This window comes from Podarcis erhardii (assembly GCF_964252035.2).
Source record: "Podarcis erhardii genome assembly, chromosome: 9".
In the NCBI taxonomy this organism is placed as follows: Eukaryota; Metazoa; Chordata; class Lepidosauria; order Squamata; family Lacertidae; genus Podarcis; species Podarcis erhardii.
The window spans coordinates 75382349-75403837 of record NC_138512.1 but is presented as its reverse complement, the minus strand read 5'-3'; the positions used below and the strand labels follow the sequence as shown (position 1 = coordinate 75403837).

General features: G+C 44.5%; 1 long non-coding RNA gene across 1 annotated transcript; it reads right to left on the bottom strand.

Moving 5' to 3' along the window:
* Positions 1-1391: 1391 nt before the first annotated feature.
* Positions 1392-19904, bottom strand: LOC309350445. The gene is made up of 2 exons (XR_014160379.1): positions 19436-19904; positions 1392-1589 (listed from the first exon to the last, which is right to left on the bottom strand). It is a non-coding gene; the product is annotated as an uncharacterized lncRNA (long non-coding RNA).
* Positions 19905-21489: the final 1585 nt, after the last annotated feature.

Sequence of the window (21489 nt, the reverse complement as noted above, 5' to 3'; positions counted from 1 at the left end):
CCTGACTCCAACCCTGACAGTTGTTCTGGACCACAGCTCCCATCCGTCCCAGCCAGCACGGCCAATGGTCAAGGATGATGGGGTGGTAGTTCAAAACATCTGGAGGGCACCACCAGTTTGGAGAAGACTTAAAGGGCCTTAAAGCTGCACAGCGCATCCCAACACATCCCCATGCATGCTGCAAATACCGTATTTTTTGCTCTATGAGACGCACCAGACCATAAGACGCACCTAGTTTTTGGAGGAGGAAAACAAGAAAAAAAATATTCTGAATCTCAGAAGCCAGAACAGCAAGAGGGATCGCTGCGCAGTGAAAGCAGCAATCCCTCTTGCTGTTTTGGCTTCTGTGATAGCTGTGCAGCCTGCATTCGCGCCATAAGACGCAAACACATTTCCCCTTACTTTTTAGGAGGGAAAAAGTGAGTCTTATAGAGAAAAAATACGGTAAGTACAAGGTTCGCTAACGTACAAAATTTATCCCGCTGGGCAGTGGAAAGGTCTCTCTAAAACCTAAACCAGGGCTGGCAAAAGCCATGGGCAGGGAAAATGAGACAAGGTATTGGGGAACCTCCAGGGACCACGGCTGCATCTGAATGACGCCTCATGCATTATGAAAAATGGCTGGGTTGCATAAGAAACTCTCGCCAGCATTCACCAGAGGCTAAACCCAGAAAAAAAACCTGCTGATGCTAATTCATAGCATGCAATACTCTGGGCAAAACAAAATGCTTTTAAAAAACAACAACAGCAGCCATAAAAACCTAGCCATCTTTGAAAGGGGAGCAAGCAGCAATATCTAACTTGATTGCATGAAAGGATATTTTTCATTCAGGCTTCTTACAAGTAAATCCGCATTGCTTCTCATTTTAACAGCTGCACAGATGTGTGCATTCCATATCTCTAGGTATACTTTTGGTGCCACATGCAAAATTCAGCATCCCAAGAATCTCAACAGTTTATTTTTTTAAAAACCACAAGTTTCTATATCATAAGGGTGTGGGCAATGTGAAGGGAAATCTGATTGGTTAGTAGCCATGAAGAACAGTGTACAGTGGTACCTTGGGTTAAGTACTTAATTCGTTCCGGAGGTCCGTTCTTAACCTGAAACTGTTCTTAACCTGAAGCACCACTTTAGCTAATGGGGCCTCCTGCTGCTGCCGCACTGCTGAAGCACGATTTCTGTTCTCATCCTGAAACAAAGTTCTTAACCCAAGGTACTATTTCTGGGTTCGCAGAGTCTGTAACTTGAAGCGTCTGTAACCTGAAGCGTCTGTAACCCGAGGTACCACTGTACTCCTATATCTGACACCAGTCAGAAAGGTACAGTAAAACAGTCACCTTGGTTGTTGTTTTTAAAAAACAACACAATTGTTTTAAAGAACTACAAAAGCTTCTGCAGCTGAATGAGGTTGTCTTTATTTATAAGAAGAGGTTGCTTCCAATGGAGGTATCTTGTGACCAATACTTGTGACCACAAGTAACCAGGTGAAACCTCACTTCCCATGAACATCTCACCACAACAGCTGTCAATATTTTTCTGGTGCAAAACTCTGAGTTATGTTTTGTTTACATCGGTATCCTGCCTTTTTCTGCAAGAGCAAGCAAGAAAAAACAATGCAACAGTAAATCTTCATTAAAATACATTAGGAAAAAAACAGATAATTAGAACAAAGCACAAGCAAGGAAACAAACAATCCTGACGTTTGATACAAAATTTGTCTTTAGGGCCCATTTAAAATTGGCTGATGGTTGGTCCAGCCACAAGGAAAGAAGGCATCCCTCTGGTGGGGCAGTTCCTTAGTCTCATCCAGCAAAGCAGTTTGCATACATTGGTAGGCTCACTCCAGTGGGGCAAAAAATCCAAGGGGTGTACCTTGGGTCTCAAACGGAATCCGTTTCAGAAGTCCATTCAACTTCCAAAAACATTTGAAAACCAAGGCACGGCTTCCGAATCGCTGCAGGAGCTTCCTGCACTCAATCGGAAGCCATGGAAGCCATGTCGGATGTTTGGCTTCCAAAAAAATGTTCGCAAACACTTACTTGCGGGTTTGCGGTGTTCGGGAGCCAAAACGTTCGAGTCACAAGGCGTTCAAGAACCAAGGTACGACTGCAGTGCTGAACCAGGTTTGGTGCGCTTTGGAAGAAAGTTACTCCAGAATCCTTGGCATTTAATATATGGTTACCAGATGTCTCCGTTTCTCAGGGACAGTCCCCGGATTTACAAATCTGTCCCCGGACAAAATCTGTCCCCGGATTTCATTTAATGTCCCGGTTTATCTTTTAATGGTTGTAGATTTCTTAGTAGGGAATGAATGTTGCATGATTGGTTCAATGGCACAAGACACATCATATGGGGACTTCCGGTGAGGCAGAATGGCAGGCGCCTTGGCAGTGGGCAGCTCCTGAAGCCAGCCAGAGCCAACTGCTCTACCAGGCTGGCTCCGGGCTGCTGAGACTGCCGCTGCCACTGCCGAGTGGGAATCGGGGACGCCCGGTGCATCAACTGGGGGAACCACTGACACACACACCCCGCGGAACAAATCAAGCCAGGAGCGAGAGTGCCTGGCCAACTGCCCAGCGGTGCTCTGGGGCCAAGAAAAACCCGGAGCTGACGCAGGGAGAAGGAGGAGAGTAGAAGGAGAAGGAAGAGAGAAAGAGAAAGAAGAAAAAAGAGGGGAGCCCCAAGCTTGCCACGCCACCGCCGCAGCTAGGGAGGAGAGGAAGGAGAGCACTGGGAGGGCAAGGACACGTGGCTGAGCCCAGGTCCGACCTGAGCCTACTCCATGGCGGCTAGCGCTCCAAGAGAGCAGGCCGGGGCCCAGAGGAAGGTTGCTCAACAGAGGAGACCACAGAAGAGATTACTTCTTAATTTTTTAAAAAAATAATAATTTTTAATAACTTTTCCCCCTGTTTTCAAAAAAAAAAAAAAGTGTCCCCGGATTCTTTGAAAAAAAAATCTGGTAACCTTATTTTAATATTTTGTATTCATTTAGAGAAATACAGGTTGAGCCTAGGTGGCAATTTCACAGCTCAGACACCCAAACAGGCAAAGACCGCTGCTCCCCCCATCAAATCTGCAGGAAGGGTGCCAACATCCAAGAATGTCCAAACTCAGTTCTCTTTGCCTTTCTTAGGCTGTAGTGCTAACACCGCTTTACACAGGAGTAAGCCCCTTTGGATGCATTAGAACTTCCTTCCGAGTAGATTATTCTCCAGGCTCCTCCTGCGCAATCCAAAGTCTTCCAACAGTATTTTAAACCCTGGGCGTTATCTGGGACACTCTGCCTTTGCAAACTCTCCTTCAAGGTAACGCTGCCCTGCTCTGTCAATCACAACAATTCCACGCTTCCCCTCCTATTCCCTCTCCTCCTTTGAATTTCGGCGGAATGCATTATATGCGCTTTGCTAAGCATAGCAGCACACTGAGCTGACATCTCCGTGGGGCTGTCAATGCGAACGCCGAGATCTTCTGGGCATCGTATATATATTTATATATTCCATCTTCCTTTCCTGGAGAGAGCTGAGGAAGCGTCAGCATGTACAAATGCCCTAAATTGGCCCCTTCTGCATGCATTATGTTTGGCATAATCGACCAGCGAGTTTTGCACATCAGGTCACAAAGCTGTGTGTGCCACTCGTAGGTTTGCTGGAGTCTTTAGTGGTGCATTGTGGGAAATGTTATATTGGACTTGATGGACCTTTGAGATGATCCCGCAGGGATCTTCTTCTTTTTTCTTCTTTTTCTTTTTTTAAATAATATTTTTTCTTGGTTTTACACAATTTTGTGCATTTTAACTTTAGCCATTTTGTGCATTTTAACTTTAACCAACTTTAAATATTAAAATAAGAGTTTCTTTTGAACCTTTGGCCCTCTTTCCCTCCCTCCATGGGTTCCACATTTAAGATTATTATTTTTTTTTTGCATCTTTTACCGTTATCCATCTGTTATATATCCATAATTACAATAGTTAATTCCACATCACAAGTGTCATTACATCCCTGCCAATGATTTTAACTGTTTACAGTGGTCTTTTAAGTAAATTAAGAATTTACTCCAGTCCTTTGAAAATACTTGATCTTCCTGGTTTCTGATCTTCTCTGTCAGTTTCGCCATCTCTCCATAGTCCATCAGTTTCTTCTGCCATTCTTCTTTAGTTCGTACTTCTCCTTCGTTCCATTTCTGGGCAAGTAGCATTCTCGCTGCTGTTGTTGCATAAATGAGAGAGAGAGAGAGAGAGAGAGAGAGAGAGAAGATATGACGGGACCTCCGGGTTGGCGCCTCCGGCAATGGCGGAATTCCTCTGACCAGGAGGAATTCGCTCCATGGAAATTAGGGTCTGGCCGCCATGGCAAAGGCGGAGACCCACTAAAATTACAGGCGGGAGAAGCCTGTGAACGTGGGATTCGGCTGGCACCTTTTGCGCCTCCCCTACTCATGGGGAAACCCTGTTTCGGAGATCTGGAGCGACGTGGGGTGAGCGGCGCGGTGCTTCGAATTGATTGCTTTTTTCACGGAGTGAAGCCGCATTGCTGTTGCCGGAGAGCGCTGACTTTTTCCTGTGGACAATTTGATTCTAAACAACTACCCGTGAGTAGAACGGAAAATTGGATTCTTAAATGTCTTAATTTGGCACCGAAACGGGGAGGCTTTAAACAGGAAGTCCGCCTTCCCCTTTTGTAAATAGATTGAAGCAAAGAGCTTGTAAGCTAAAGTCTTGGAAAGTCCTCTGTGAAGGATTAAACTTCCATCGGCTAAAATCATTAAACCCCCCTTGGAAGCAGGAGAAGAGGGGGGAAATATTGGATCGCGTAAGCCAGCAGGAGAGAGGGAAGGAAGTCAAATTACCACTGCTCTGAACCTGGAAACGGGCTGCTAGCAAGACCGACGTTTTGGGAAAGTTCATTGTTGTTGACAGCTAGTTAAATAAGAGAAGTACATTGTTTCCATTGTCTCCTTCTGCGTTTAAAAAGGAGTAAGAGTAACTGAAAATTGAAACTAATTTTATTGTTTGAACTGTGCCTAAAAGGATTGATACAAATAGAAATTGTTTCCCTCTAGAGGGAGCCTTTGAAGCTGTTACAGGAGTTGATCTGGGCGGATTCCCAGCTGCAAGATAAAAAATTGTGAGAACCAGGAATTGACCTTGGATTGTTTAAGAATGTCGACAGAAGAAGCCTTAGTGACTGCGTTTTGTAAGATAAGTGATTCATTGGAACAGCTCCACAAGAAGATGGACGTGATGACTATTAAAATTGACAATTTGGGTCAAAAAGTGACTTATTTTTGACAAAAAATGAATATCTATACAGAAACCATTCAGGAATCGACACAGGAATCTATTTTGATATGGCAAACTGTGGAGAACGCGAGGGAGAAAGTTGTTGTTGTTGAACCTAAAGTAATACAAGTGGAGAGGGAGAGAGCCCCAGTCTTACAGAGGCAATTTGATGACTATAAGTCAGAGAAAAGTCAGATTTTGAGGATTGGAGCCCTGCTTGGACTGGAGAAGGAAAGTTGGATAGATCCCCTCATGCAGGGATTTACTGACTTTTGGGACCTGGACCTGGGTCAGGAGGAGATTGGAGTTGTGGGGATCTTCAGATTTGGAGGAATTTTGAAACACGTCCTGAAATATATTTTGGATTTTAGTTTTAACTACGGAGATTTGGCTGACCTGTCCAGAAGGAATAAAAACATTGCTAGGTCGGAGCTGTTATTCTAAAGCAGCAATGCTGCAGCAAGCAAAGGCTCTAACAGCTCAGACAGCTGCTAGTGCCACCAAAGCCAGACAGGATGTGTGTGACTGCTGCCATGGAAACAAAGGGGCAGTCCATCCTTATTGAGCACAGGATATGAGCTCAGTGTGTGTCATTTGACCTGTACAGGATGTACATGGGTGGAGTTTGGAGTTTCTCTCTGTTTGTTGAAGAGAGCAGACATCTTTTACTATATGACTGCTATAGACAGGAATAAAAGCATGTAGTTACATTTCTGTCTGTGTCTGATTCCCCTCCCTGGGGATATGCAGGGAGGAGGAGAAGAAGGAGAAGCAGTTGGTGTGTTTTTCTCACAGCCTGAGGAAAATCGCCGGAACGGACCTCGTGTGTTTTTTCCTGCCGGGAGTCGCCGGAGGGAGGTCAAAGGAATTCAGCCGGTGCCTGCAGATAGGCACATACCTCTGACCGAGCCTGAATTCTAACAGTGGTAGCAAGAGCCAGATGGTTTCTACGATCCATGGAAGTCTGCATCAAAGAGTGGCAGAGCTGCTGTTTCCATTGCTCCATGGAAGCCTGAAGTGAGAGGCTATTTCTCTGCAGCCAGAAGCTCACCAGAGGAAGCTGAAAGCCAAGCTACGGAGCCCAGGTATGAGATTTTCGGGCTTAAAGGTGTGAATGCAGATTGATTCATTCTCTGCTTCGAGGGAGCCGCGTTTGGGAAAAACAGCTCCGAGAGAGAAGGACTCTGCATTCCAAACATTCCTGTGGTTAATCCTGTCCAAGGAAAAGAATGCAGTTGCTTAGCAACACAGGCCAGTTTCAAGATAAGGGCTGGAAGTGTTTTGACTAGGTCCTTAGAAAGAAACTCTTGAAAGCGACTTTGCAAGCAGCCAGTGTTATAGCTGCCAGGTGCACAGAGTGTAAACAAGCCAGCTATTGGATTTTAGAGCCTTGTGTTTGAGAGTCAATGCAAGGACTCAAAATGGATGCTAAGAAGGGGGGAGCCCTGCCTTCTTTCCCCCTTTTGACCAGTGACAATTATGCATCTTGGTCTATTAAGATGAAGGCCCTGCTGCAGAATCAGAGGCTGTTTGGGGTGATTGAGAACCCCATCCCAGCAGCACCAACGCGTGCTTGGGAGTCACAGGATGTGAAGGCCAGAACTGCTATAATTCTGTGTGTGTCAGATTCGCAGCTTATTCATATACAAGATTTACAGCACGCGAGAGATGTTTGGGACACGCTGAGAAGGACACATCAGAGAGATGCAGGTTCTTCAGCGTTGCTGTATTTTGAGAAGCTGACCAACCTGAGGCTTGCGCCTGATGGAGATGTTCAAGCGCACCTGACGGAAATGAAATTTCTGCGTCAACAGATGGTGGAACGCAATTTCCGTCTGCAGGAGGAAGTGTTTTGCTTCATGGTGATCAACAGTCTGAATCGGACTTACAAAACGGTTGCCAGTCAGCTGGGGTCTCTCCCAGCGCAAGATTTAACGTCGGAGAGGGTCTTTGCCGTGGTTCTTTGTGAACATGACAGACTTGCTGCCCTGGAAGTCAAGGACACGGGGAGACAAGAACGGAGTTCTGACACCCCCACTGCTACAGCTACTGGAGAAAATGCCGTAGCTATGAACGTTGTCCAATGCTTCAATTGTGGACAGACTGGGCATCTTCAGCGGTACTGCAAGAAGACATGTCAGAACAAGGGAGCCAAGGGAAGCTCCACGAAGTCTGAGGCGTTAGGCAGAGGTCATGCCAAGTCACAGACGAAGCCTGCAAAGGCTTTGATGTCGAAAGGAACCAAGCCAGATGTGGAGAACGTTTTTATCATAGACACTGGGTGTACATTTCACATGACCCATCGCAGGGATTTGTTTTCGTCGTTTAAGAGGCAAAGCTTCGCTGTGCAACAAGCCAACGGTCAAGAGCTGGAAGCCACCGGAATTGGGACTGTGTATCTTAAAAGTCAGAACTTGACTATAAACAATGTTTATTTGGTTCCAGAGTTAAAGTACAATCTGCTCAGCGTATCGCAGATTGCCAAGAAGGGACTAAAACTGTCCTATGATGATCAACACTGCGAGATCTACAAAGATGGAGAGCTGTATCTTTCTGCCAAAGAGAAAGATGGACTATATTTGTTGACTTTTGATCAAAGTGATTACATGGAATGTAATTCTTGTGATTCTAACATGATTTCTTTTGCAGGTGTAACCAAGAAGAACGCCAAGCAGGTCACCTCGAGGGTCGACAAGGCATTTCAGCGGGTGTATGCTGATGTGATTGGTCCTCTAGCACCTTCTAGAGGCAATGCAAAGTATTACCTAATATGTGTTGATTCTTTCACAGGTTTTGTCTGGATTTATCTTTTGGAGAGACCGAAAGAAGCCTTAGAGAGGTTTAAAGAGTTTTGTGACAAGGTTAAAAATATGCATGATGCTGACATAGATTGTCTTTGCACAGATGAGAAGCCAATTTTTCTTTTACAGGATTTCCAGAGGTTCCTGAAGAAGAAAGGGATAAGACACAAAATTGCAGCTTCAGAAGAAGCTTGGAACAGATGTGTCTGTGTTAGGGTGAACAAAGAATTGCAAAAGGGAATGGAAGCGCAATTGCTTAGTTCACATCTGCCACATAAGTACTGGGCTGAATCGCTAATGTCATATTGTTATACGTGGTTGAGAAAGTTTTCAAAAGAGTTGGGAAGTTCTCCTTTTGAGAAACTGTTCCACAGAAAACCTTCTGTTGCCCATTTCAAGGTTTTTGGGTCTCATGTGAGGACAGAAGCTCCGGATGGAGTAAAGAATGCCAGAGGCATTTTTGTGGGTTATGAAAAGGGTCTCTACAGAGTAATTTTGTCTGAATCTGGTCAGGTGATTCTCACAAAATTTCTAGAGAGTGCTCCTGAACAGGAGAGAGTGGTTGTTCACACATTTCCCACAGGTAATGATGATTCTGATGATGATGTTGATTTTGTTGAGTTCAGTAGTACTGATGACAGCGATAGCTCAGACAGCTCAGTTGTCACAGTCATTGAGAGGAGATCTCACGTAATGACTAGACCCTCAGAAGAGGAGGAAGACGAACCACTGTTTACAATTGGTACTGGTTCTCCTAAGAGTCCAAAGGCTGAACCAGAAAGCAAAGAAGAGCAGCACTTCTTACGTAGGTCTGAGAGAGCAACGAAGGGTGTACCACCCAAGAGGTATTCAAAGGAGTTTGCTAACCTAGCTGTTGCTATTGTAAACGACCAAGGTCAAATTGAAGCTGTGTCTGAGTCAGAGACAAAGGCACGACAGGGAGTTGTTAACCAAGGTAATGCAGATGCACTCATTCCTTGGAAGTCACACAACCAGAGAGGTACATTGGTAAAACCAGTGGCGGGTAGTTCCAAGGGTGGAACTGAAACAACAGGGGAGTGTTATAAGTATAACAACTGTTTGTTTTCTTCTCTGGATGACGCTTTGCTCGCAGCACGCATTGATACTTTAGGGGGAGTATGTTATTCTAAAGCAGCAATGCTGCAGCAAGCAAAGGCTCTAACAGCTCAGACAGCTGCTAGTGCCACCAAAGCCAGACAGGATGTGTGTGACTGCTGCCATGGAAACAAAGGGGCAGTCCATCCTTATTGAGCACAGGATATGAGCTCAGTGTGTGTCATTTGACCTGTACAGGATGTACATGGGTGGAGTTTGGAGTTTCTCTCTGTTTGTTGAAGAGAGCAGACATCTTTTACTATATGACTGCTATAGACAGGAATAAAAGCATGTAGTTACATTTCTGTCTGTGTCTGATTCCCCTCCCTGGGGATATGCAGGGAGGAGGAGGAGGAGGAGAAGCAGTTGGTGTGTTTTTCTCACAGCCTGAGGAAAATCGCCGGAACGGACCTCGTGTGTTTTTTCCTGCCGGGAGTCGCCGGAGGGAGGTCAAAGGAATTCAGCCGGTGCCTGCAGATAGGCACATACCTCTGACCGAGCCTGAATTCTAACAGGAGCTTCCCCGGGATCTACTCTTCAGCATTAAAGGAAGGAAATTAAGAACAAGATCAGCAGAAGACAAAGTAAAGTGCATGTATAAATATGAAGAAGATCTGCAGAAGGGACTTGGAAAAGAGTTAAGAGCCTCGGACAGAAGATCAGCAGGTTGATGGACTATATGGAATTGACGGAAATGACTGGCAGAATCCGAGACCAGGGAGAAGAGACGGTGGAAGAAGATTGGAAAAAGTTTAAAGTTTATTTATAGAAATATTGTAAAATTAATGAGTGTTTGAAAAACGTTGGAATGAAATTATATGGCTTTAGTAGAAATGTTATAAGGAGTTAAGCATAAATAAGTATTATAGTATTAATGGAAAATAAGGTTAAAATAAGTTAAGATAATTATAAGACAGAAAATAGAGAAAGATGGAAAGGAATTGCTGAAACAATTAATAGAAATGGAATACAAAAAGGCAGGTGAGAGGAGGTCGAGGAAACAAGGGAATGAAGGATAAGACATTGAAATGGTATGATGTATGTTTTTAAACTGTTTTTGTTCTGTTTTGTTTAGTTTAATGTGTTAATGTTGTGTTGTGTTATTGTAATGTATTGTTTTTTCTCTCTTTTGCTTTCTTTTTTTTTCTCCCCCCCCTTTTGTAAGGTTTAAAAGTAATAAATATTATTTTTTTAAGAGAGAGAGAGAGAGAGAGAGAGAGAGAGAGAGAGAGAAGATATGGATTAACTAGAATATGCCATAGGAATGGAAGCTTGGAGGAAACCATGGAAGGGGGGAAAGGGAAGTTTAATGGATTGTTATTTTCAATGTGGAAAAATTGTAACGATGAAAATTATATTTTTTAAAAAAATTAAGACATTATTGTGACACCAGGTGATTGGCAGGAAAGGCCCCTCTCATGGGTCAAAGTTGGCTGCAGCAGGTAGAAGAATGAGGGAAGAATACACTGTCTGCGTCCACTTACCTGGCCCAGCAATACTGCAATCCTAAAATACCGTATTCTCTCATACGCACCTGCCTGGGCTCTGAGATCTTCAGGAAAGGCCCTTCTTCTGGTCCCTCCACTCTTACAGACACGCTTGGTGGGGACTCAAGAGATGGCCTTCTTGGTGGCAGCTCCCAGACAACTTTGGGACTCCCTTCCTAGAAAAGCCAGACTGGCTCCTTCCTTGTCCTTCTGCCAGAGGACAAGTCTTTCTTGTTCCAACAGGCTTCTGGGAATGGACTGCTTTTAATGAAAAGTCTGGTGCTTACACATGAAGCTCTGAATAAACATATGTTTCATGAGGACTGGTATCTTAACTTTGGGCTTCTGCAGGTATATTCTGCGACATGTCATTGATGCAATAGTGGTTGATTTCTACTGGATTTTCCACTCCTCATTCTGCTTTACAGTGGTACCTCGGGTTAAGAACTTAATTCGTTCTGGAGGTCCGTTTTTAACCTGAAACTGTTCTTTTTTTAAAAAAAAAATTATTACTTTTAAAGCTTACAAAAAAGAAAAGGAAGAAAGAAGACAAAAGAAAAAAAAGAACAAAAAAGAGAAAAAACAATACAATACAATACATAAACAATACAAAACACAACCTTAACACATTAAACTAACACAATAAACTAAACCAAACAAAACAAAAACAATTTTAAAACATACATCATACCTTTTCCATATTCTATCTTTCATTCCCTTGTATCATCGACCTCCTCTCACCTCCCTCTTTGTATTCCACTTCCATTAATTGTTTCAGCAATTCCTTTCCATCTTTCTCTATTTTCTATCATATAAATGTCTTAACATATTTTTAATCTTATTTCCATTAAAATTAGTATACTTATTTAAGCTTAACTCCTTATAGCATTTCAGCTAAAGCCATAAAATTTCATTCCAACATTTTTCTATCACTCATTAATTTTACAATATTTCTATATATAGACTTTAAATTTCCAATCTTCTTCCACCGTCTCTTCTCCCTGGTCTCGGACTCTGCCAGCCACTTCCGTCAACTCCATACAGTCCATCAACCTGGAGATCTTATGTCCGAGGCTCTTAACTCTTTTTCACGTCCCTTCTGCCAGTCTTCTTCATATTCTTTGATGCTAAAAAGCAGATCTCGGGGAAACTCCAATCCAACAATACTTTTATTCCTTCTCGACAGGTCAGCCAAATTTCCATAATTAAAGCTAGGATCCATAAAGTATTTCAGGGCATGTTTCAAAATTCCTCCAAATCCAAAGGCCCCCAGAACTCCAATCTCCTCCTGACCCAAGTCCATATTCCAAAAGTCAGTTAATCCCTGCATAGAGGGATCCTTCCAACTTTCCTTTTCTAGTCCAGGCCAGGCTCCGATCTTCAAAATCTGACTTTTTTCTAGTCTCAATCATAAAGGGCCTCAACTTGTAGTCCTCAATTTGCCTCTGTAAGGCTAAGGCTCCCCCTTGTATTACTTTAGGTTCGACAACAGCAACTTTCTCCTTCTCCTTTTCAGCAATTTGTCCTGTTGAAATAGATCCCTGTGCCAAATCCTGAATAATTTCTGTATTGGTGCTCACTTTTGGTTCCAAAATGTCAATTTTAGTAGTCATAGCATCCATCTTTTTATGAAGCTGTTCCAACAGGTGGCTTATCTTAGAAAATGCAGTCCATAAGGCTTCTCCTGTCGACATTCTTGAATATCCAAGGTCAATCTCTAGTTCTCACAGTTCTTATCAAGCAGCTGGAGATTTCCCAGCTCCACTCTTGTAACAGTTTCAAAAGCTCCCTCTAGAGGGGAACAGTCTCCACTTGTATCAATCTTTTCCAACACAGATCAAAAAGTAAAGATAGTTTCAATTTTCAGTTACTTTTCCTCCCTTTTAAACGCAGAAGCGGACAATGGAAACAATATATTTCTCTTATTTAACTGACTGTCAACATCCGTTCTCTTCGCTGTCAATGAACTCTCCCGAAACATCAATCACTGGGAGCCCATTCCCAGGTTCGGAGCAGTGGTAATTTAATTTTAATCACTCTCTCCTGCAGGATACATAGTCCAAAATTTTCCCCCTCTTTTTTTTTTTTTTTTTTAATAATATTTATTAAAATTTTCCAATTAATTACAAATTAATAAAACATCCAATTTCAAATCTTTTTCCAATTACATCCTTTCAGGACCTCCCCTTCCCTCCCCCCCTTGTATTCCAAATCTCTCAAATGATCTCAACAAGTTCTTCTCCTCAATTCAAACTTGTTATCCTTAACCCAATTTTTTTTTAAAAAAAAAACAACAACATTATTTTCCATTCCCCTAAAATCGGCTTATTCCCACCACGAGTTCCCCACTTTAGAATACCATATAAATGTATATAGCCTAAATAAAACATAGTTTACGCCTTTAAGGATTCCACATTTCCCACCCCCCCTTTTCCCGGTTGCGTTCCCAATGTTCCTCAATGTCCGATATTTCCACGTCTCTCTAAATCATAGTCCTTTGCCAGTCCTCTTTAATTTCGAATGTCCAATCATGGAAGGATTCTGTCTCAAAGAGAGGCCCATTTTTTCCATCCAGATTTTTATATCCAGGAGTGAAAAACTCCAAATTATAATCCTTAAGCTTGTCAAATCTGGATGTCCCAAATGTCCCCACTTTTGACTTGGTCCAATTCTTGTTATTTTGTTGTTCTTATTGATCAGACTCCTCTTTCTATTTCTTTCTGTCCCTGTTTTCCTGCACAAATGTCCTAATTCCAAAAGTTAGTTCCTTTACAGAGGCTTGTTATTCAGAAACAAAACATTACGTCAAGTTCCTTTCATTCCACAACAGATGATTCCATTGTCTTCTTCGGTGTAGTGGCCTCTGTAGTCATAATAATGTTCCATTTCTGCAGTTTCCCAGGAGATAAACAGTTCAGTTCCAATTTCCAGCTAAAACTTGTAATATCCCTCGGCTCCTCTAGGTGGATTGCAAAAACTGAGTTCTCTTCCAGATCGCATCCATTAGCCCTAGTAACTTTGTAATCCTTATTTAAAACAATTTGTATCCAATTTATAACAAATATAACCAGCAAAGTCCTTGTAACATAGTCTCTATCTTATTTTCCGCTTTGACAGCTCTTTGACAGCTGTCAAAACTTGCCTTTCTCCTCTCCAAACTCCGTCATCGATCGCTCCCGGGGTTCCAGGGGGGGTTGTTTTTAAGTCCGAATTCTACTTTCCTCCTCCAGCTCAATCTCATATTCTTCACTCGTGAGGTTAAAAACTTGCCAAAATGATGTTACTCCGATCTTAGTTATCAGATCCTTTGCTTTGATCCTTCTACAATGGAGGGGGTGGCTGACTTCCTTTTTTGCGCCTCCCCCGCTCGCTCCGAAATTTTTAAAATTTTTATCCCTCTTTTTAATCCAAGTTCCAATTACTTACAGGTTGTTCTTTTAGGTCCGAATTTTCAAAGGAAGAAGCCAGCGCTCTCCGCCGAATGGCATGCGGCTTCGCACGGCAGGGATAGCAGAGGACTCAAAACACCACGCTTCTCCCCGGCACCCGATCCGTAGCCTTTAAAAAGGCTCCTTCACGAGTCGGGAGGGCGCTGACGGTGTCAGCCGAGTCTCCATGTCCACGGCCCCCGTGGCCGTGGTTTTTAAGGGTCCCCGCATCGCCGGTGCGGTAGGACCCAGCCCCTGCCGTGCAGACTCCCTCCGGAGCTCGGAGGGAGTCCGCCATTCGGCGATGGCGCCGACCCGGAAGTCCAAAATTTTCCCCCTCTTAACCTGAAACTGTTCTTAACCTGAAGCACCACTTTAGCTAATGGGGCCTCCTGCTGCTGCCGGAGCACGATTTCTGTTCTCATCCTGAAGCAAAGTTCTTAACCCGAGGTAATATTTCTGGGTTAGCGGAGTCTGTAACCTGAAGCATATGTAACCTGAAGCGTTTGTACCCCGAGGTACCACTGTATTAGATGCATGCAGAAAGCCCAAATTTTAATTCCTGCCATCTCAAATCCTAAGGAGGTGCTCTCACTGAAGCCCACTCATAAGTGATGGTGGAAATTATTGGGGAACATCCTTTAGAGTTTTATTCAAAGTCAAGTTTGGCCATCGGGGCTAGGCACATAATAAGGAGATTGGGATGTTAGCATCCTTTCGGGTGTGTCGAGTTCTTTCTACCCTTGTTTTATAGATGCGCTGCTTTTAAAGCATTATCCTGTCAGAGTGCGACGGGCGGGGTGGAAGAGAAACCGATATAATAAATATTTTAGCTGTAGGTTAAAGGCACCCTGGATCTGTCGGTTCTGATTTCCGCAATGCGCTCTGCTTCGTTGCCTTAGAAGACTCCTGCAGAGTTCAAGCTCTCTCAAACGCAGGCCCAGGAGAGTGCGAGAGAATGCAGGGAAGGTTATGTAGACGAGAGCATTTCTTCATTATCAGGAGTTTAAATGGGAACAGCGAATTAAAAAAAAGTAATAAAAGTACTATACTGAGAGTTTGGTGTTTTGTTGGGCAGAGTGAGGCACCCCAAACACTTCCCCCTGTTTGTCAGAGGCACCATCTTCTTAGGAGAATTGAGGGGACCTTTGGATGATGCTGTGGGACACGGGTGGCACTGTGGGTTAAACCACAGAGCCTAGGGCTTGCTGATCAGAAGGTTGCAGTTCGAATCCCCGCAACAGGGTGAGCTCCTGTTGCTCGGTCCCTGTTCCTGCCAACCTAGCAGTTCGAAAGCACGTCAAAGTGCAAGTAGATAAATAGGTACCGCTCCGGCGGGAAGGTAAATGACGTTTCCGTGCGCTGCTCTGGTTCGCCAGAAGTGGCTTAGTCATGCTGGCCACATGACCCGGAAGCTGTACGCCGACTCCATCGGCCAATAAAGCGAGATGAGTGCCGCAACCCCAGTTTTGCCTTTCCTCCAGTCAGGAGCTTGGGGTGCCTTAAAAGCATTCTTCTTCTTTGGCAATCACTTGTAGTCAAGTAAGATTGTCTTCCATAAACATGGTTTTAACAGTGAGTCCATAAGTGACTGTGGAGGCCAATTCTGGGTCTACACATCCTTCCACAGTGGGGACATTGGTTTCCTAGCGGGAGTTGATCACGGTGAGGGTTTGCCAAGCGTGTCTTCCTTGTAGCATGTTTCTCCCTTGCGTCCTGAGTTCGAGAGTCTTCAAAGCCCATGACAACTTTGGTAAAGGCTGTTCTCCAACTGGAGCCCTTGCAGGCCAGTGTTTCCCAGTTGTCAGTGTTTATACTACATTTTTTTAGATTTGCCTTGAGACAGTCTTTAAACCTCTTTTGTTGACCACCAGCATTACGCTTTCCATTTTTAAATTCGGAATAGAGTAGTTGCTTTGGAAGACGATCATCAGGCATTCGCACAACATGACCAGTCCAATGAAGTTGATGTTGAAGAATCATTGCTTCAACACTGGTGATCTTTGCTTCTTCCAGTACAGTGATATTAGTTTGCCTGTCTTCCCAAGTGAAGTGTAAATTTTTTCAGAGACACCGTTGATGGAATCTTTCGAGGAGTTGGAGATGGTGTTTGTAAGTGGTCCGTGTTTCACAAGCATACAGTAAGGTTAGGAGTACAATAGCTTTGTAAACAAGCATTTTGGTTTCCCTGCAAATGTCCCGGTCCTCAAACAGTCTGCACTTCAATCAGGAGAAAGCCGCACTCACAGAGCTCAGGAGATGCTGGATATTGGCATCAGTGTTGATCCTTGTGGAAAGATAACTGCCTAGGTAGGAGAAGTGATCGACATTTTCCAGCGTTACACCACTGAGTTGGATTTGTGGTGCTGCAAAGGGGTTATTTTGTACTTGTTGGTGCAGCACTTTGGTTTTTTGACAGTGACACACCTGCCCAGAAGCTGGCATAGTGGTTCCAGTCCACCTGGAAAGTCACTTCTGATTAACCCGCCTCCACTTTTAAAAACCAAGAGGGATGTAACAAAAGGCAAGGCAGGGACAAAACATCCTAGGGACACTTTTCCTGCACAAGTCTGTTTTGAGATTTAAAAGAAAATTGAGAGTGTGGGGGGGGGGGAAATCCCACCAGGAAAACTGAACTGCTGTTTGTTGACAGCAATCCCTAAAAGGTCTCTCCCCCTGCAGCCTTTGCAGATGTCTTCAGCCAGAGAAGCCCATTCTGCAGCCATCGCTGCCTTCGGTAGGAGGTGCCTGCTAATAACATGTTTCTAATTCCGTCCCGCAGTCCTGTCAAGAGGCGAATGGCCCCAAGGCGATCGTTTCCCCTGTCATCGGCTCCCCACCAAGCTGGCAAAGTCCTCATAAAGGGCGCCACGCTGAGTTTATTATCCATCTCTCCGGCGCCCGTCCAGTCTTCCTTCTCTCGCAGGCCTCTTGGCATCTGACAGTAACAAGGGAGAGAGCGATTGCAGCTGCTCTCACAGCAACACGTTGCAAAATGTCAGATTTAAGTGGTGCTGTTTCCAGGGCTGAAGGCGTGGGAGAACAAGCTACTTCTTCTGGGTTTGCAACTAAGGACGCTTTCAGGATAAAAGACTGGGAACCATGTTGCATTTTGCGTGTGTGTGTGTGTATGTCAACTTTTTAAATTAAACTTTAAATATCTCTACATAAAAATTCCAGATTTCAAATTTGTTCTCTCTTCCGTGTGACAGCCTTTAAGATGGCTGTCATATCTCCTCTCAGGAATTTTTGCCTGTGTCGGCAAAATTTCACCAGCAATTTCTTCGAATTGGCATGTTCCCACATGCATTTGTGCCAAATGCACATATTTTTGCAAGGATTCTCCCCACAATGCACCCATGGGTCAGAGAACTGCATCAGACAATTTGGCAAAGTACAAATTGCAAAGGACCGTTGTCTTTTGAAGGCAGTTGAAATCAGAATGTAAATGGCATGGGTGTCTCCTTCATCCCTAGACATCCCTCCTTCAGTCGTAATCCTTTCCATTCAGATCTCAGCTGCCTTGCTTCAAATCTCATTTACGCTGGCTCTTTAGGGCTGCAAAATACCCATCAATTTATTTAAACCACTCCACTACATGTTAGATGAGCCGTAAATGCAAGATCAGACTTGTTCAGGGTCTCTGGAGGCTGTTTTGCAGTTTTGAAAGAGTATAATTTTAATTATTATGAAAGCTTCTTAAATCTACCTCCCTTTATCTCCTGCTGTTGTAACTGCTACCGCCTTAACATTCGCAGGATTCATTGACTTCATCGGAAGAGACATGGCAACTTGCCTGTTGAATTGTGTTTTCCTCCGTGACAGTTCAATAGAATTACTCTGTTTAATAAGCCATATAAGAGCCATTAATTATCATTTACGTGCTCTGTCCTGTCGCCAGCATCAGTAACAAACACAGAGTTCTGCTAGGCTGAATAACCATTTACTGTTTTGTTGTATTGCTCATGGGAGAAGCGAGTTCTTCTAAGGTCTTCTCTTCAGGGTATTTCCACACGTCTCTTTAAGCTGTGAACGTCCTTGTTACTGGAACAAAATACAAAACGCTGCCCCTCACCAGCCAAATGAAGTGAACGAGTGTGGAAATGGGGGCGTAGCACAAATTTGAGGGGTCACAAACCAGGGCCCCCCATCCTGCTCTGCCTGCCGCTGGGGCTCTCTGGGCCCCGGAGCCGGGCTAGGCCTCGCCCTCTCGCATCCCTGGTCCCCTCACTGAATGGCTGTCTGGCCAGTGCTTGCTGACTCCTTGCTTGGACAGTGAGCGGGTGAGGACAGAAGGACGTGGCAAGGGGTGACCCCAGCGTGGCCCGGCCCAGCTTTCCTCTCTGTGGGCATCAGGGGGGTTCACCTGCCAAAACCATGTTGGCTGGCTGGGCTACCCGGTGGGCAGGTGGCCCCGCTTGGCTCTGGCAGTGAGGGCAGGGCTGGCATGGCAGGCTCTGTTCATCCTCTGTGCCCTGGTTGTGCCCAGTTCATGCAAGCACACATCCCGGGCACCTGCAAATGCCGCTACGCCACTAGATGAAAAGTTGAAAAGAGTTTATTCAAAGCTGCAGCAGTGAGTCTTGGTTTGGATATCTCCAAAAGAACCGAGCCCCGAAGAAAGGATACACAAAGCTTTTATACAACTATAGCAAACACACAAACACATGCTCTCTCGCGTCACTGCTGGTGAGGAATACACACAGAAAAAACATGCTTAAGTCAGGTCTACTTCTACTGTTAAGGGACGCGGGTGGTGCTGTGGGTTAAACCAAAGAGCCTAGGACTTGCTGATCAGAAGGTCGGCGATTCGAATCCCCGCAACAGGGTGAGCTCCCACTTTCCGTTCCCAGCTCCTGCCAACCTAGCAGTTCGAAAGCACGTCAAAGTGCAAGTAGATACATAGGTACCACTCCATCAGGAAGGTAAATGGTGTTTCTATGCGCTGCTCTGGTTCGCCAGAAGCGGCTTAGTTATGCTGGCCACATGACCCGGAAGCTGTACGCCGGCTCCCTTGGCCAATAAAGCGAGATGAGCGCTGCAACCCCAGAGTCAGCCACGATTGGACCTAATGGTCAGGGGTCTCTTTACCTTTACTTCTACTGTTACTTCTCCAGCTCAGGCCCAGCATAACTGGGGGAACGCCTTGCGGTTTAAGCAACGTTAGATACAATTCGGTTGTGGCTGTGAGAACATGTTTATGTGGACTCAGCACTCAGCAGGCTGGGGTCAGCTGTGTACATGATGTGCACACTTCAGTGTTATGGCTTTCAGGTGTCAGAAACATGTACCGTCTAGAGGCAGAGTGCGTGCGCTCTACTGACCTGAGGGTCTTGCCAGCTGCCTTAGGTAAAGGCATCTTAGCTGGGTTCCAGGTCATGACCCCCAGGTATCATCCTCTTCACGTGTGTGGTTCATTGTGCTCAAAGGTGAATGATCAAGCGCTCAGAACAGAAATGCGCTCCTTTATGCCAATGCAGTGATGCTGCAGGAGGGCACCTTTCTGCATGGGGGCAACCAAAAGGCAGAAATAAAATCTGTGGGACAATTACACAACAATGATGGCAGTAATGAAATTGTATTCTAACCAGCTTGTTTAGTCGTTTAGTCGTGTCCGACTCTTCGTGACCCCCTGGACCAGAGCACGCCAGGCACTCCTGTCTTCCACTGCCTCCCGCAGTTTGGTCAGACTCATGCTGGTAGCTTCGAGAACACTGTCCCACCATCTCGTCCTCTGTCGTCCCCTTCTCCTTGTGCCCTCCATCCTTCCCAACATCAGGGTCTTTTCCAGGGAGTCTTCTCTTCTCATGAGGTGGCCAAAGTCTTGGAGCCTCAGTTTCAGGATCTGTCCTTCCAGTGAGCATTCCAACCAGCAGCTGGCCACAAAGAAGCTCCTGCAGGCTTCCCCAACCTGGTGCCCTCCAGATATTTTGGACTACAACTTCCATCAGCCCAGTGGCAGAGGAAGGGGGTGCGGGGGGTGGTCCGGGGATCATTGCTAAGGGGTGTGTATGACAAAATAACAAAAACATGAGTTTAAAATAAATGGGCTTACGAAACTTTTTAGTTCAGTCAAGAAACGTAACGAAATGTGGCTGGCACTGAGTGCCACACTGTGGGGGCCGGCACTTACTGTGGGGCCTGCAGTGTGCCAGAGCCATGCGTCTCTCCTGGGAGTGATGTTGTTATGTACTGAGTTGAATAGGATCCAAAATGCATCTGTCCAATTGGTCCTAGAACAATAGGATCCAAAATGCATCAGTCCAATTGGTCCTAGAACAATAGGATTCAGAATGCAGTAGTCTGATTGGTCTGCAGGAGCCACCCAATCCAATCCGGGGTGGAAGTGAATCCGCAACCTGATTGGCCTACAGGAGAATCCCAGAATTAGCCAATCACGTGAGGCCCATTGTGTAAATAATGTACAGAAATATTTCAAAAAATTATATACTCAAGGGCCGCAGGATGAGGTTGAGATTAAACAATTTTTGGGGAAAAAAAGGACTTAAAAAACTGTCACAAGAAAATAGATCACTCCTGAACAGTAAAATAACACGACAAGAGATCGAACAAGCCATTCAGAACATGAAATTGGGCAAATCTCCAGGGCCAGATGGTCTGACCTCCAAGTATTATAAGATATTAAAAGACTATTTGATTCAACCATTGATGGAGGTCAGCAACGAAATTATGGAGGGAAAGAGGGCGCCGGAATCGTGGAAGGAAGCTTTTATCACATTGATACCAAAATCTGAAACTGAAAAGACACAACTCAAGAACTATCGTCCCATTTCCCTTCTAAATGTGGATTACAAAATATTTGCAGATATTTTGGCAAGTAGATTTAAAAGAGTTTTAAATGAAGTAATTCATAAAGATCAGGCAGGCTTTCTCCCAGATAGACATATGTTTGCTAACACAAGGAACATTATTGACATTTTGGAACTTTTGCAAACAGACATAAATACAAAAGCAGTGCTAATTTTTATAGATGCGGAGAAGGCCTTTGATAATATCTCTTGGAAATTTATGAAGGGAAATTTAAAAGAAATGGGAGTGGGACGGGGTTTTGAGAATGGGATTGATGCAATATATTCAGAACAAAAGGCAAAACTGATAGTTAATAATGTGGTTACAGAGAGTTTAAAATTGAAAAAGGAACACGACAAGGCTGCCCGATTTCCCCTCTGTTATTTATTTCGGTTCTGGAGGTGCTCTTGAATATGATCAGAGGGGACCGGTTGGTGCAAGGGATTCAGGTCGGAGCGAAACAATATAAACTCAAAGCTTTTGCAGATGACCTAGTTTTGACTTTGCAGGAGCCAGAATCTAGTACGAAAAGCGTACTACAACTGATTCAAGATTTTGGTCGGGTGGC